We start from the raw sequence: 15,848 nt of genomic DNA, 5'->3' as shown, positions 1-15,848 counted from the left end.
AGGAAGAAGGAATATGAGAAGCTGGAGAACGTACCAGGGCCTGAAAGAGGAACTAGAGAGGATGTGGAAAGTGAAGGCCAAAGTGGCCAGTGGTGGTAGGAGCACTCGGGGCTGTGACTCCTAAGCTGGGTGAGTGGCTCCAACAGATCCCAGGAACAACATCAGAGCTCTCTGTCCAGAAGAGTGCAGTGCTAGGTACAGCTAAGATACTGCGCAGAACCCTCAGACTCCCAGGCCTCTGGTAGAGGACCCGAGGTTGAGGAAGACACATACCACCCATGTAAAGTTAGGAAAGTTAGGCATTTTTCAAACGTAGCTACAACATTCCAAGACAATATAAATAAGTGATTCAAAGTTCTGTAAACAGAACTCATATGTGTAGTAACATTTTGAACAAGTTTTATTTCTGAGAATGATTTGATATTCTAATAAGCTTTTATTTTCATGATCCATGTAACCTCATTTACTAGCAATTTTCTAATATTTACATATTAACTTGACTTAAATGAATAGTATAAATAGTGAAACAATAATGGAGTTCTGTTAAAATTCATAGGGAACATCCATGTCAATCCCTGAAGTTACCAAAGAGCCAAATTCATCCCTTGTGTTCAAATGTCATGTGGGAACCCAGTTTGGAGAAGCAATGAATGTTTCTTGGAACAGCTAGTTCTGGAGCATACAAATAGTCTATACTCTTGTTGTAGGGTAATTGACTGCCCAGGTGGCTGATTAGTAAATAAGCAACTGGATCTAATAATGGTTACCCAAGCTCATTTAGAGAAACTCCACAGGGAGACAAGAGGCTCCCATAAAGGGGAGCCCTCAAGAGGAACCTGAGCCAGAGGGCTGAATGCCTAGAAGGTGAGCTCCCTGGGGAACCTGTCAGGCTGGGGAGCCTGTAAGAGTAGCTCCTGGAGAGGGGAGCTTCTGAGGCAGAAGGCTTTACCATTCATGCCTCCAAGCTCAGCCTGGCAAGGATCACCTGCTGTCCCTGGAGAAGCGTTGCAGTGGATAGATCTCCCTGGAACCCAGATTCCAGAGAAGAACATTACTCTAGTAGGGGCAAGAGACCTAACACCACAGGTAGAGTTTGGAACCAGAAAGGAAGAGCATGGGTAGAGGTGAATGTAACTCAAGTGAGGAACATGGACTAAAAATGACCTGGTCACCCCACTGGGATATTTGGGTGAAAGTTTTGTTTATGTTCTGCATTGTCTTTTTTGCTAATAAATTAGACCCTCCACAACAAGGGTCTCTTTAGCACTTATCTGGCTGTTTGGACTTATTGATGCCCTGACCAAGGGAAAAATCAAGTAAGGGCTTGTCTGCAACATTGTGCCTGCCCGCAAGGGGCTGAGCTGGGTCAGACTGGAATGGTGACAGGTAGGTTTGCAAACACCAATGCTGGACAAAAAGAAAAGGTTTATGATGCCAGGGTTCTCAAGAGAGTGAAATTGTACTTGAGAAGGGAAGAAGAGACTTAATTCCCCAGAAACCACATAATTCTCTAAGGTATTTCTGTACCAGCAGTTAATTTGGGGAACCCTGTATACCAACTTCTAACTTGGCTAATGTAACAAAACCCCAACATCCCTGATCCAAAAAAAAGGGAATTTGGTTACAGATGGAGTAGCTGCAGAATGGTCATAGAGTGTGCATTTGGGCAGCTGAAAGCTCATTGACAGCATCTGCATACCTGTCTGTAGGGCCGGCTTTAGGAAGTGCGGGGGCCAATTTGAACAGTTTCGATGGGGCCCTGGCAGGGATGACTTAAAAAAACAAAAAAATATGTAAAAAGACTCATGGAGCTTGTACTCACCAGGCGGTGCTCCGAGTCTTCGGCGGCATTTCGGCGGTGGGTCCTTCACTCACTCCAGGTCTTCAGTGGCACTGAAGGACCCGCTGCTGAAGTGCCGTCGAAGACCCAGAGCAAGCAAAGGACCTGCCACTGAAGTGCCACTGAAGACCCAGAGTGAGCGAAGGACCTGCCGCCGAAGTGCCACTGAAGACCCAAAGTGCCGCCCGGTGAGTAAAAATTAAAAAGGAGCCTCTAACAAGGGAAAGGATTCTCACTGGGTGCGGGGCCCTCTTAGGCGTGGGGCCCAATTCGGGGGAATTGGTGGAACAGGCCTAAAGCTGGCCCTGCCTGTCTGGATGCCATTGTGGCCAACACCCTTTGCATAATCGTGACATGCTGTACCCCTCACGACATACGTGAAGGGAAAGAGAAATAATTCAGCATGGAGTGGGCACAGGACCAGAAGTGTCAAAAGGGCCATGGGTTCCCCCTCCACTCCACCTTCACTGGCCATAAGGGTGAGCAACGGGGGAGGGCGTGGAGAGAAGTGAGTGGTGGCTCAGGAAGAAGGGGTGGGGCAGGGCCTCCAGGATCACGGCCATCGTTCAGGTGCCTATGGTCCCCTCACTTTCAGGGTGCTTCCGCCACGCCACACCTGCACAGGACAGAACTAGTTTGCAAAGCTTATGCTAACAACTAGATTTCATCCATGTGAACTCTAGTCCTGGTTCCTGTTGGGCAAGTGAAATCCAGGATGCAATATATTCTCACATCCTGAAACAGCAGGAAGGGAGATAGTGTCCTCAGCAGAGGCAGAAGTCACTATCTCTGGGAGCCACTTTTAAAGCACTAGAGAACACTCGCATAGAGTTGCAAGCCAATATATATTTTTGTAGGTTTTGATCTCCTACAGCCAACATTCTGTACCTATTGACCATAGGCAATTGTGTGAAGGCATCTCCTCAAGATTAATACCTTTAGCCATGTGTTTGTGTGGCGGAGAGTGCTGATACAGTTCTATTAACAATACAAAACAATTATGTACAATTATGGCAACACCTCTGTTAAGCAGTTCCTTATCAAGAGCAGTCAATTAGTTGTAAACTGTTTTAAAAACAGTTCTGGAAGTGGTTGTGAGGGGCTTCAGAATATTTCTTTTCACCATTCACTGATAGCCTTGCCCATAACATTTATCAGCTGTTATGCCTGACTACGCCCAATGTTTAAAGGGGTCAAGGTTTCTTGGAGCTTGGGTGAGGGAAGGGTCATTTAAGCATTGTTTAGTGTCTGATGTCTTTACTGTTAATTTAATTGTTTCCTTTTTCTGTATACTAAATTAATATATTAACCAAGCCACAAAGATATGTACGTAAACTGTTCCCATGTGTTTAATTCTGCTGCTAGTGAAAGTATCCAGTACATTCTGATCACACTTCACTTTTCGTGTTCTGCCAGTGGGCTTTTTTAAATTATGATATTTAGGGCCCATGGAGCGGGCATGGGGGAGAGAGGGAATTCTTTGCAGTGTTATGGCTGCAGTGGTTTATGGAAGTCAGTCACATGCTGTGTATTTTTGGGCCCGATGCCAAATCTGGAGAAAATAGCCCACTGATCATACTAGAAAGGAGGGCCAATGCACAAGTCAAGGGAACAGTAACATTACAAGTGACAGATGGAACATAAAAGGCTGGGGGGGCAGGATCTTGACAGAACTGCAAATCCAAAAACAATGGGTCAGGCTCCCTGAGCAATGTGCACACATTATTGTTGGTGAACCTGTCTCCTTGTCTTTTTCCTCCCCATCCGCATCCCCCTGGAAAAGGCAGTGGAAAATTGTCCAGGCAGGGACATCTCCTGTGTGGAGTTAGAGGGGCAGACACAAGCTGGGTTTCAGGGAGTGCCACACACTCGTTCCCCTCCTGCATGTTCAGGGGGGTTCCCCTGTAAGGGGTTTCAGGTGCTGGTAGAGGTTGTTGTGCCAGGAGTCCTGAAGGATCGTTCCTGTCACTCAGGAGGTTGTATCCTCCATCTCCACAGAGCCCTGGGGAACAGCTAAAGGAGAAGGAGTAGCGGGAGGAGAAGGAGATGGCGCCAGCTCCCAGAGGGGCACAGTGGCCCTGGCTGATGGGGCCCCAAATTCATTTGGCTACCAGCTGAATGAGTGACTACATCAGGACTTGATCCCATTCCTTGAGGCATGCATCCTGCTTCAGGAACTGGTTTATCAGTGCCTTCTCCTGCCGAAGAGTCTCATACTCCCAAGCCTTGAGGAACTCAAACTGCTCCTGATTTCTCCTGTCCGTGCCACTGAGCAGGACCTCCAGGGTCCTTCTTCATCTGCCTCTGATGCCTCTGGGGTGCTGCTCCTGCCCTCCTTGCAAAAATGGTTTTCATTTGGCAGTGGAAATTCCTGACAGTTCAAAGGCAAGGCTAGCATTATATTTTATGTCCTTTGAAGGAAGCTAATAAATCCTCCCACTCAACATAGCTGTGTTGCCAAAGGCCTCAATATTGATACTTTTTAGCAGTTCAGGAATGTGACTGTTACACTCTCCTTCAGTCTCAGACTTCTGCAGTCCCCTAGGAAGGAGCAGAGGTTAATAATAGTAAGATACCTGTAGTACTGTGTAAGCAGGGTCTGAATGAGCTCTCCCGTGCTGGAATCAGGGGCCCATGCCCCTTCAACACTTTTTAATAAAAGAATCACTTGCACTGTGGGGAAAAAACATGATCATACTGCTAAAGGCCAAGATGCATGTTGTACTCCTGGGAGAATTCAGCGCAAGTGCAGAATTCAAGCCCCTGCAGATTTCCCCACACACGCACACACACCACACACACAGAATAATAGATTCTGTTGAGGAGGCTCTGCAATTACATCTTTTTCCTACCAAGGGCTGCTGTGGCACCAGAAGAGAGGGCAACTGGCTCACCACTGGAGCAGCCAGCTGTGGAGAGAGAGAGAGAGGATGCTTTGGGCTTGGCCCCTCCCCCTCCACTTCTACAAAGATTCTGGCACCTTTGGCTCTCCCCTGAAATCTATGGATGAGCTGAAGGAAAAGATTTCAGGAACTCGGGTCGTTTGCATAGACACACCTACTCTGCCTAGGTGCACAGCATGATGGAGCTGTTTTGACCAAATGATTGCTTTTGGCTGTTGTTGGATTGCAAGTCTCTTGGGCACTGCGTGCAATGAAAGGTGGTTGTGTGAGTGTGGGATGGCAGAACTGTGCTTAGCCTGCCCAGGTTGAGGGGGTTACCCTCAACTGAACTGCATTCACTAAGGAAGGGGTAGGGATGCTAAATCCCAGTGAAAAGGAAAATGGGTGGGGACAGATAAGTGTACCTGGTGGTGTGGTTTTTAGCTAAAGAGTCCTGGATGACACTTGCAAACTGCCAAAAGCAGGCAGGAAAAAAGTTTTTCTCTCTAGCACTTTAAAACCAACCCCTTTCTCACTGCTAATCCCTAGCAGGAAAAAGAAAATATATATCTACTGGCTTCTGGATTCTTATTTCCCACCACTGCTCACCATGTGGTAAGTGTCTGTCCCAAATTTGGACTTTAGGGTACAAAATCTGGGTGCTTACTGTGAACCTCCCCAAGCTTATACCCAGCTTGGATCTTATTTCGCTGCCACCAGATAGTATTGAGGCTACTATCAGCCTGGGTTCCCCTCTCTCTCTCTTTCCCCGTAACTGGACAATTTAACCCGCCCTCCCTAGCCTGTCACAGATGTAACAGGACTCCGGGTTTCCTGATTGGTCCTCTGGTCAGGTGTTTGGTTCCCTTTGTAAACCCTTTACAGTAAAAGAAAATTAACCCTTACCTTACCTATCTACTTATGACAGATGCTAAATCCCAGTGAAAAGGAAAATGGGTGGGGACAGATAAGTGTACCTGGTGGTGTGGTTTTTAGCTAAAGAGTCCTGGATACCACTTGACACTTTCCCTCTTCTGTGTGGAATGACAGAACTGATAAGACTCAATAGGAAGTCATTTGTTTTGTTACAGAATGTTAGAGCTGAAATCAGTGATAACCAGGTCTAAATGCTCGGCTTACGTCTTCTGTGGGCCAGCCTACTAGTGAGGCTTTCCCCCCATCACCACCTCCCCAGTTGAAATCACTGTGTTAAGTGGTGAGACCTTGAGACACTGCAGAGGTTGGCAGTAGAACGATGCAGTGGTGAAGTGAATGACGATGTGGCAGCAGACATCAATGCAGACTGCACAGCGCAGCAGCAGCAGCAGTTGAGGCATGGCTTGACACCTCCCACACACACACTTCAGGGGGGAAGGTGAATGCGCCTCTGGATCTTTGCTGACCAAGGACAAAAACTGTATGTGGGGTGCAGTGGGGGGAGAGAGGAGTGACATGTAAAAGGAATGTTTGTTCGACTTTCACATTGTAGGAGAACCTGAAGCAAAAGTCACTGCCCAACATACTCTGGGGTGAGTGTTTTGCTCATGGTCATATGCTTCCAAGTAATACTTGTGGCATTTTCCCAAACTAATGCCAGGTTCTATTCCACTTTTAATAGAAAGTTTTCTTTTCTATACTCAGACTCAGTGCTTGCAAGACAAGAAGTATTGTGTCTTGGAGGAACCCAAGGGTGGAATGTAATTTTCCCAGGTTACTGGTCAGGGCTTGAGACAGTTCTGTGTTATGCTGTAAAAGGAACTCCTAAATATTGAACCAGGCCATGTCACTGCCAACTACACCCGGCAGAAGGGTTACAATTTTTTTTTAAACTTAGTGTATCAAAGAGGGAGGAGGTCAGTTCCTTCCAGGGCTATGTTACCAGTTATGTATTTCTTCTTTAAAAGCTGGTCATCATTTGGAGAACATAGCAGTTTTCAAGGTATCAGAATGGAACAGAGAGGTGGCTTTCCAGTCCTGTGGAAGAAATCCAGCCATCTACACAGTGAGATGTTTCTGCTAATGATCATCCCTCCACACATTGCTCAATGGAGGGTTTGGTCAGTTGTGAAGGTGGACCAAACACATTTGCCATTAACCCAAAGAACGAGATGAAATTTCTGCTTCACCAGAAATTTGCTGATTTTTTTTATAGGACTGGGAGGCAATCTGAGAGAAAATTGACTATATTCTAAGACTAGCAGATGGAGTGTCTATGGAAGCGAGGAAGCAAAGCACTGAGAATACCTAGCCACTCTCAACTGGCATTACCAGAAAATCTGGACCCTGTGTCCAGCAAACATCTTTGAAAGGGACAGGGAAAGAGATGCACTATAATTTTATTTGTTCCCTGAACTTTCTGATCAACACTGCAAGACACTAGCATCTCCACTGCTAAAAGATACCACATGGTGTTTGTTCAGCCACCAGAGTGGATCAGCCCCCATTTCTCCAGCTTCTGCAGCATGGGGTAGAGTGGGGAAAGGCCACACACCAGGTAAGAGGAATGGTGAAAACATTTGTAATGGTCACAGAGAGAAAGGACTGCTGCGATTTTCCTTGGACAACCAAAGTTTCCTTTCCAGACTTAAATGACTCTGCACCTAACCCAGCCCCACCTCCTTCAATGCAGCTACCATTTGTAAAGGGACTGGAGGACCAGAGGGAAGTGGAGGAGTGGTTTTGTGCTTTTGGATAGCCATAAGTTTTCTACTACTGTCCTGTCCCTGACTGGTCCCTTTCCAAACCTGTCTCCTCCCTCCCTTTCCCCCACTCTGCGTGGGGTTCTTACTTGGGGGGTCGCGAGCTGTCAGCCTCCACCCCAAACCCTGCTTTGCCTCCAGCATTTATAGTAGTGTTAAATATATAAAAAGTGTTTTTAATTTATAAGAGGGGGTCACACTCAGAGACTTTCTATGTGAAAGGGGTCACCAGTACAAAAGTTTGAGAATCACTGCCCTAAACTATTGTACCTATTGTGCTGGCCTAGAAATGCACAGACATAGGGCACAATGACAGTTTATTAATAATTTGTTTTATAGCATTTGGTAAATGCATAATGTGGCCGATGGGAATTCAGTGAAATTCTTGATTTACAGCCATGTCTTGCTCAGGGACCATTTTGGTGTGGAGCAGGGACTGGGGTTCAAGCATGTAGCACTAGGACAAGATGGGATATGGGTGGGAGCCCATTGCAGCTTAGCAGCCTCAGGTTCTGGTTCCTGCTACAGCTCATTGTTGGCAGGAGAGGAGAGTTCCATTGGGGAGAGATACAGAGTGAAATGCTTCTTTTCCTCTGGTGCTTCCCCCATGGTCCATCCTATCTCCACACCCTAGCCCCTACTGGCATCCCATTCTATGATGAGGCAGTGGGGTTGAGCAAAGGGTCATGAGATACTGCAGGATACTACTGGGAGCTCTGGAGAACACCAGGTCTAGGTCATCGTAGTATGGGGCATGTACGAGAGTCCCTTTTGGAATGATTGTTGGAGTCCTCTACCCTCCAGTATTGGAGTCTCAGGTGTTTCTTTCATTCCTGCCATTGTACTGGAGTGCTGTGAATTCCTGCCTCCTCCAGCCTCCTTGAAATCTCCCAGCTCAGGTGAATGTTCCTGCTGTTCTGGGAGAAGTCCTGGAGGATAGTATAGTCTAACAGCACATTTCGATCTGGCCCAGGTATGCTTGGCAGACAATGCAGCTGCAATCAGAACATGATCCATGTTCACCAGAACAGTTTTCTGCTGCACTCTTTTGATGAGTACAGAAGTGGTCAGCCCAGTTTGCTACTACCACTGGCAACAGAGTTATGAGGCTTTTATATAGATGTGGTAAGGGTCAAGCAGAAAAGGGTTCACTGCATTGTGGGAATGGGTTTAGAGCAATACTGAAACTTGGGATCTGGTACGTGCCTCTTGCCCCGTCCACACACTACACTCTACCATGGGTACAGGTCCATGCTATAGTGGAGGCATGTATGTACCCACGCCCTCAGGCATGCTAGCTTCCGCGTCCTGTACTCGCCTCCAGACTCGGGATTTGGGGGGGGGTGTGTGTGTGTGAGAGAGAGAGATAGCACAACAACACACATGGAGACATGCACAATCACTAGTTTTGTAGCCTAAGAGACACTGTTTTCCAGGATACAGTCCCCCGTTCTGTTGGTATGACCTGCATTCTTTGTCATAAATGTATAATGCTGCACTTGGCTGTAAAAAAATGCATTTTATTTATATGGTCCCAGATAAACAAGTGATCCACATTACTCTGTATAACTGCTCTGGCCTCATCATTATTTACCATGCTGCCAATCTTTGTGACTGCCCCAAATTTTATACACCAGGAGTTTACATTTACCTCCAGATCATTGCTAAAAATGTTGAATAGCATTAGGCTTAGTAATGATCCCTGCAGAATCCCCCTAGAAACACCACATTCGATAATGGTTCCCTATTGATAACTACTATTTGATATCTGTCAGTTAGCCAGTTCTTACCCCATTTGAGATTGCTCTGAGATTTGCTGCCCTGGCAATGAGAGTAACCTGTCTCCTGGTCAAAACTAAAAACTTGGCCTGCCTCTCTGACATCTCCTTGTGGATGTCTGACCATCAGCTAAAGCTCAGCAGAGCTAATATAGAGCTCTTAAATCTTTCCCCCAAAGCCTTCCTTCCACCTTTTCTCTTTATCACTCTGGACAACATCATCGTCCTGTCTGTCACTCAGGCCTGTAACCTGGGCATTATCTTTGACTTGGACCTCTCTCTAGGTCCTTACATCCAGGCTACTTCTAAATCTTGCCAATTCTTTTGGCATAACATCTCAACAATATTTCCTTTCCTATCTATTCACACAGCTAAAACTCTCATCCAAGTTTTCATAATCATGTATCTTGATCTCTGGTCTTGATGAATGCTCATGTTGATTCTGCTGAGATGATTCTCTAGCTCATCTCTTTGACCATGTCACTCTTCTCCTCAAATCCTTCCACTGGCTCCCTCTTCTCTATTGCATTAAATGTAAGTAGCTTGTCTTCACTTTCAAGACCCACAACAGCATTCTCCATGCTATCTATCACCTCTCACTGGCTATTGAGATGTCAACTCCTGCCTCCAATCAGTTCATGATGCCAGCCTCCATTACCTATTTGTTAAATTTTCAAACAAGAACCTTTCTACTTTCTTTTAGGACCCCCTGATACTTCGGAGGATCTCACTGTAAATATCCACAAAACTAACTCATTATCACCTTCAAATCCCTACTTAAAACTCTCCTTTGGTGTGATGCCTACAAAAAATTTGACAATGGCTAGGCCATTGTTATGCTGAGCCCACTGCCTGTCATACTTGACCAACATTGCTCTGTTGTTTCCTTGTGCTCCCTCATCTGTATTTATCTAGTGTCTCTTGTCTTCTTCTTAGATTGTAAACTCTATCTAGAGTATGGACTGTCTTTGTCCTGTGTTTGTACAGGGCCAAGCACAATGGGGTCCTGGTCCATGACTGGGTCTCCTAGGTGCTATAGTAACACAAATAATAGCAACCTGCACCTTGTTCAAGTTAATTTTCTCTCATCTTCTGCTACTTTCTTTTCTCCAAAACACCCTGCCTCTATGCTGTCTTTCCTAGTATCCAGCACCTCAGTCTCAGGAAATGGGGTAAACCTTTGGCTTATTCTCCTACCTTGCTCTGCTCCCTGGTTTAGTTGCACATTTCCACAGGTCTGTAGAGTATACCAGTTCCTATTTGTATGTTTGCTCTCCCAGATCTCAAATGGTCGAGTCCTACATGGCAATTGCCAATGCTGTTAGATACATTGCATATATGTCAACAGTGTAATGCTGTTGCCAAAAAAGCAATCATCATTCTGGGATGTATTAGCAGAGGTGTTGTAAGCAAGACATGACAGGTAATTCTTCCACTCTACTCCATGCTGAGTAGGCCTCAACTGGAATATTGTGTGCAGTTCTGGGCGCTACATTTCAGGAAGGATGTGGACAAATTGGAGAAAGTCCAGCGAAGAGCAACAAAAATGATTAAAGGTCTAGAAAACATGACCTATGAGGGAAGATTGGGAAAAAATGGGTTTGTTTAATTTGGGAAAGAGAAGACTGAGGGGGGACATAACAGTTTTCAAGTATGTAAAAGGTTGTTATAACAAGGAGGGAGGAAATTATTGTTCTTAATCTCTGAAGATAAGACAAGAAGCAATGGGTTTAAATTGCAGCAAGGGATATTTAAGTTGGACATTAGGACAAATTTCCTAACTGTTCAGAGTAGTTGAGCACTGGAACAAATTGCCTAGGGAGGTTGTGGAATCTCTATTATTGGAGATTTTTAAGGGTAGGTTAGACAAATACCTGCCAGGAATGGTTGATAATACTTAGTCCTGCCATGAGGCAAGGGACTGGACTAGATGACCTCTCAAAGACCCTTCCAGTCCTATGATTCTATATGCCTTGCCTCTGGGCATGGCATGAGGGTGATCATGTTTGGGAAGATCATGCCTATTACTCTGTGATTTCTTTGGTCTGTTGTGTCATTTGTTCTCACCTTATATGTACTTCTCAGTGTTCTGTATATTGCCTTACTATCTTTTTTTTTTCTCCCTCCCTTCAAGCATCCTATATTAGGAGATGTAGTATGGGCTCATCTTTGCCACGGGGACAGGTCACTGGTTCCTTCTATGGTGTCCAGCCAGTTTTCTCCATCCTGCCTCTCTACCTAGTTCCAGTGGAGCCACTTGTGAAGACAGAGGATGACTACTAGATGACCAAAAACTATAGAAAGATAAGTGTCCTTCCTCAAGGCTGTTTCAGATGGGACCTGGGGAAAGAGCTCACACTATGCTCTTTCACTGATGGACTAATTATAACTTATGTATATCAGCATGCTGGATGGCTTAAAGTGCTCCTCCAGAGATGCCTGAACATCCCACATACACCAGTTTCAGATATGTATCTTTTGGGGTGGGCGGTGGTTGTGCAGCATCCCATATCTGTCTATATTTTAACTTATATAATTAATCATCTTGGTTGAATTAGTTGTTTTTCAGACTGAACCACAGGGAACTGTTCTCCTTCCTTCTTTCTAACACAAAACAAAGTTTTAGTTTTGTATCAGCTCTGTGTCTTTACTTTACTTTACTATGGCACCAATACTGCCAACCCGAAGCATTCAAAAATCATGAGACAGTACCCAAAATCATGAGATTGACCTAAACATCATGAGATACTTTGGGTGCTTTTTAGAACCTAAGAATGGCCATACTGGGTCAGACCAATGGTCCATCTTGCCCAGTATCCTGTCTTCTGACAGTGATCAATGCCAGATGCTTCAGATGAAATGAAAAAACAGGTGATGGATCATGCAATATAATTCCCCTGTTGTCCAGTCCCAGCATCTAGCAGTCTGAGACACAGGGACACCCAGAGCATGAGGTTGAATCCCTGAACGTCTTGGATAATGGCCATTGATGGACTTAACCACCATTAACTTATCTAATTCTTTTTTGAACCCATTTAAATTTTTGGTCTTCACACCATCCCCTGGCAATGAGTTCCACAGATTGACTGCATTGTGTGAAGAAGTACTTCCTTTTGTTTGTTTTAAACCTGCTGCCTATTTATTTAATTTGGTGACCCCTGGTTCTCATGTTATGTGAAGAGGTAAATAACACTTTCTTCACACCATTCATGACTTTACAGATCTCTGTCATATCACTTCTTAGTCATCTCTTTTCTAAGATGAACAGGCCCAGTCTTTTTAATCTCTCCTCATATGGAAGCTGTTCCATACCCTTAATCATTTTTGTTGCCCTCCTCTGTATCTTTTCTATTTCTAATATAACTTTTTTGAGATGGGGCGACCAGAATTGCACACAGTACTCAAAGTGTGAACATTGGATTTATATAGGGGCATTATGATATTTTCTGTCTTCTTATCTTTCCCTTTCCTAATGGTTCCTAACAGTTAGCTTTTTTGACTTCTGCTGCACATTGAGAAGATGTTTTCAGAGAACTACCACAATGAGTCCACAATCTCTTTGTTGAGTGGTAACAGCTAATTTAGACCACATCATTTTGTAGGTACAATTGAGATTATTTTCCAGTGTGCATTGCTTTGCATTTATCAACATTACATTTAATCTGCCATTTTGTTGCCCAGTCACCTAGTTTTGTTAGATCCCTTTGAAACTCTTAGTTAAGTCCAAAGTAGACTGCAATCTTGAGTAATTTTGTGTTGTCTGCAAATTTTGCCACCTCATTATTTAACCCTATTTCCAGATCATTTATCTGAAAGTCCAAGTACACTATATCCACTGGATCACCCTTGCCCACATATTTGTTGACCCCACTCAAAGAACTCTAATAGATTGGTGAGGCATGATTTCCCTTTACAGTAGCTGTGTTGACTAAACTCCAACATACTGTGTTCATCTATGTGTCTGATCGTTCTCTTCTTTACTATATTTCAACCAATTTGTCTGGTACTGAAGTTTGGTTTAGTGGCTTGTAATTGCCAGGATTGCCTCTGGAGCCTTTTAAAAAAATTGGCATCACATTAGCTAACCTCCAGTCATCTGGTACAGAAGCTGATTTAAGCTATACGTTACACATCATAGTTAGGCAACTTCATATTTCAGTTCCTTCAGAATTCTTGAGTGCACACTATCTAGTCCTGGTGACTTATTACTGTTTAATTTATCAAATTGTTCCAAAACCTCCTCAATTGACACCTCAGTCTAGTACAGTTTCTTAGATGTTTCACCTAAAAAAAGGAATGGCTCAGGGGTAGAATCTCCCTCACATCCTCTGCAGTGAAAACAGATGCAAAGAATTTGTTTAGCTTCTCCACAATGTCCTTATCTTCCTTGAGTGCTCCTTTAGCATCTCGGTCGTATAATGGCCCCACTAATTGTTTGGCAGGCTTCCTGCTTCTGATGTCCTTAAATTTTTTGCTGTTAGGTTATGTGCCTTTTGCTAGTTGCTCTTCACATTCTATTTTGGCCTGCCTAATTATACTTTTACACTTGACTTGCCAGATGTTCATGCTCCTTTCTATTTTCTACAGTAGGATTTTACTTCCAATTTTTAAAGGATACCTTTTTGGCTTTAATCACCTCATTTATTCTGTGTTTAGCTAAATTTGGGGCAGGCATTATATTTGAGCCTCTGTTATGATGTATTTAAATAGTTTCCATGCAGCTTGCAGGCATTTCAGTTTTGTTAGTTTCCATTTAACTAGCTTCCTCATTTTTGTGTAGTTCCCCTTTCTGAAGTTAAATGCTGGTGTGGTGGTGGTCTTTGGTATTCACACCGCATCAAGGATGTTAAATTTAACTACATTATGGTTGTCATTAGTGAACAGCTCAGCTACATTCACCTCTTTAGAACTATATAGAGAATTGCCTCTCCCCTTGTAGGTTCCAGGACTAGTTGCTCCAAGAAGTAATCATTACAGATTTCTAGAAATCTGTAATTTCTGCATCCCATCCTGAGGTGACACATACCCAGTCAATATGGGGATAGTTGAAATCCCCCATTATCATAAGCATCGACTTCCCCTCTTTCCCATGGGTGCTCAACTGCCCCCCCGTCCCTACCCTCACTCCCACTCCACCCCTTCCATGATGCCCTGCCTCTTCCCACCCTTCCCCACCCCCATTCAAACTCCTTCCCCAAATCCCCGCCCCGGCCCCGCCTTCTCCCCTGAGCGTGCCACATTTCCACTCCCCGCCCTTCCAGAGTGTGCTAATACTGCCAAACAGCTGTTTGGTGGCGGCCGGGTGGGAAACACTAGGCGGTAGGTGGAGGAGAAGGGATGTGGCGCGATCAGGAGAGGGGGAGGAGGAGGAAGTGGTGGGGCAGAGGGAGAGGGGAACTTGGCTGCCAGTGTGTGCAGAGCACCCACTAATTTTTTCCCATAGGTGCTCCAGCCCCAGAGCACCCACGAAGTCGGTGCCTATGCCATTATTATTGAGTTTTCTACTTTTATAGCCTCTCTAATCTCCCTGAGCATTTCACAATCACAATCACCATCCTAGCCACATGGTTGGTAGTATATTCTTACTGCTATCTTATTATTATTTAAATGTGGAATTTCTATCCGGTGGTACAGTTTGATTCTTTTAAGATTTTTCCAATATTTGACTTTATGCTTGCTTTCACATATAATGCCACTGCCGCACCAACATGACCTACTCTGTGATTGCTACGTATTTTGTACCCTGGTATTACTGTGTCCCACTGATTATCATCATTCCACCAAGTTTCTGTGATGCCCATTATATCAATACTCTCATTTAATATCAAGCACTCAAGTTATTATTCAGTTAGTACTTAGACTTCTAGCATTTGTATACAAGCACTTATCAAATTTGTCAATATTTATTTGTCTGCCTTCATGGGATATAACTGAATGGGACTCTTTTTTTCATTTGATTGTTTCTTTTCAGTTCCTACCTGTATTTTATCAACTTCTATCCTCTCCTCTTTTCTAGGATATAGAAAATTCTCATTAATAGATCCTCCCCTAAGGGACATCTCAAACTGTGTGCTCCTCCACACCTGTAGGCTTTCCCCCAGCCCTTAGTTTAAAAATTCTTCTATGATCTTTTTAATTTTACATGCCAGCAATCTGGCTCTATTGTGGTTTAGGTGGAGCCCAGCCTTCCTGTATAGGCTCCTGCTTTCCCAAAAGATTCCCCTGGTTCCTAACCTAAAACCCCCCTCCCTACAGTTAGACTCTGCAATTCTGCCTGTCTAACTGGCCCTGTGCATTGAACTGGAAGCATTTCAGAGAATATTACCATGGAGGTCCTGGTCTTTAATTTTTTACCAAGATTTATATTTAGCCTGCAGGACCCCTCTCTTCAAATATCTTTCCCTATATCATTGGTACCTATATGTACCATGTCTATCAGCTCCTCCCCAGCACTGCACATAAGTTTGTCTAAATTACTCAAGAGATCCACAACCTTTGCGCCCAGCAGGCAATTTACCATCTGGTTCTCCCAGTCATCACTAACCCAACTATCTGTATCTCTGATGATCAAATCCCCCATTACTATTACTGGTCTCTTCCTAATAATTGGGGTTCCCTCCCCTGGAGAGATATCCTCAGCGTGAGAGGA

The sequence above is a fragment of the Chelonoidis abingdonii genome, chromosome 4 (genome assembly GCF_003597395.2).
Source record: "Chelonoidis abingdonii isolate Lonesome George chromosome 4, CheloAbing_2.0, whole genome shotgun sequence".
Lineage (NCBI taxonomy): Eukaryota > Metazoa > Chordata > Testudines > Testudinidae > Chelonoidis > Chelonoidis abingdonii.
This window is presented reverse-complemented; position numbering follows the sequence as displayed.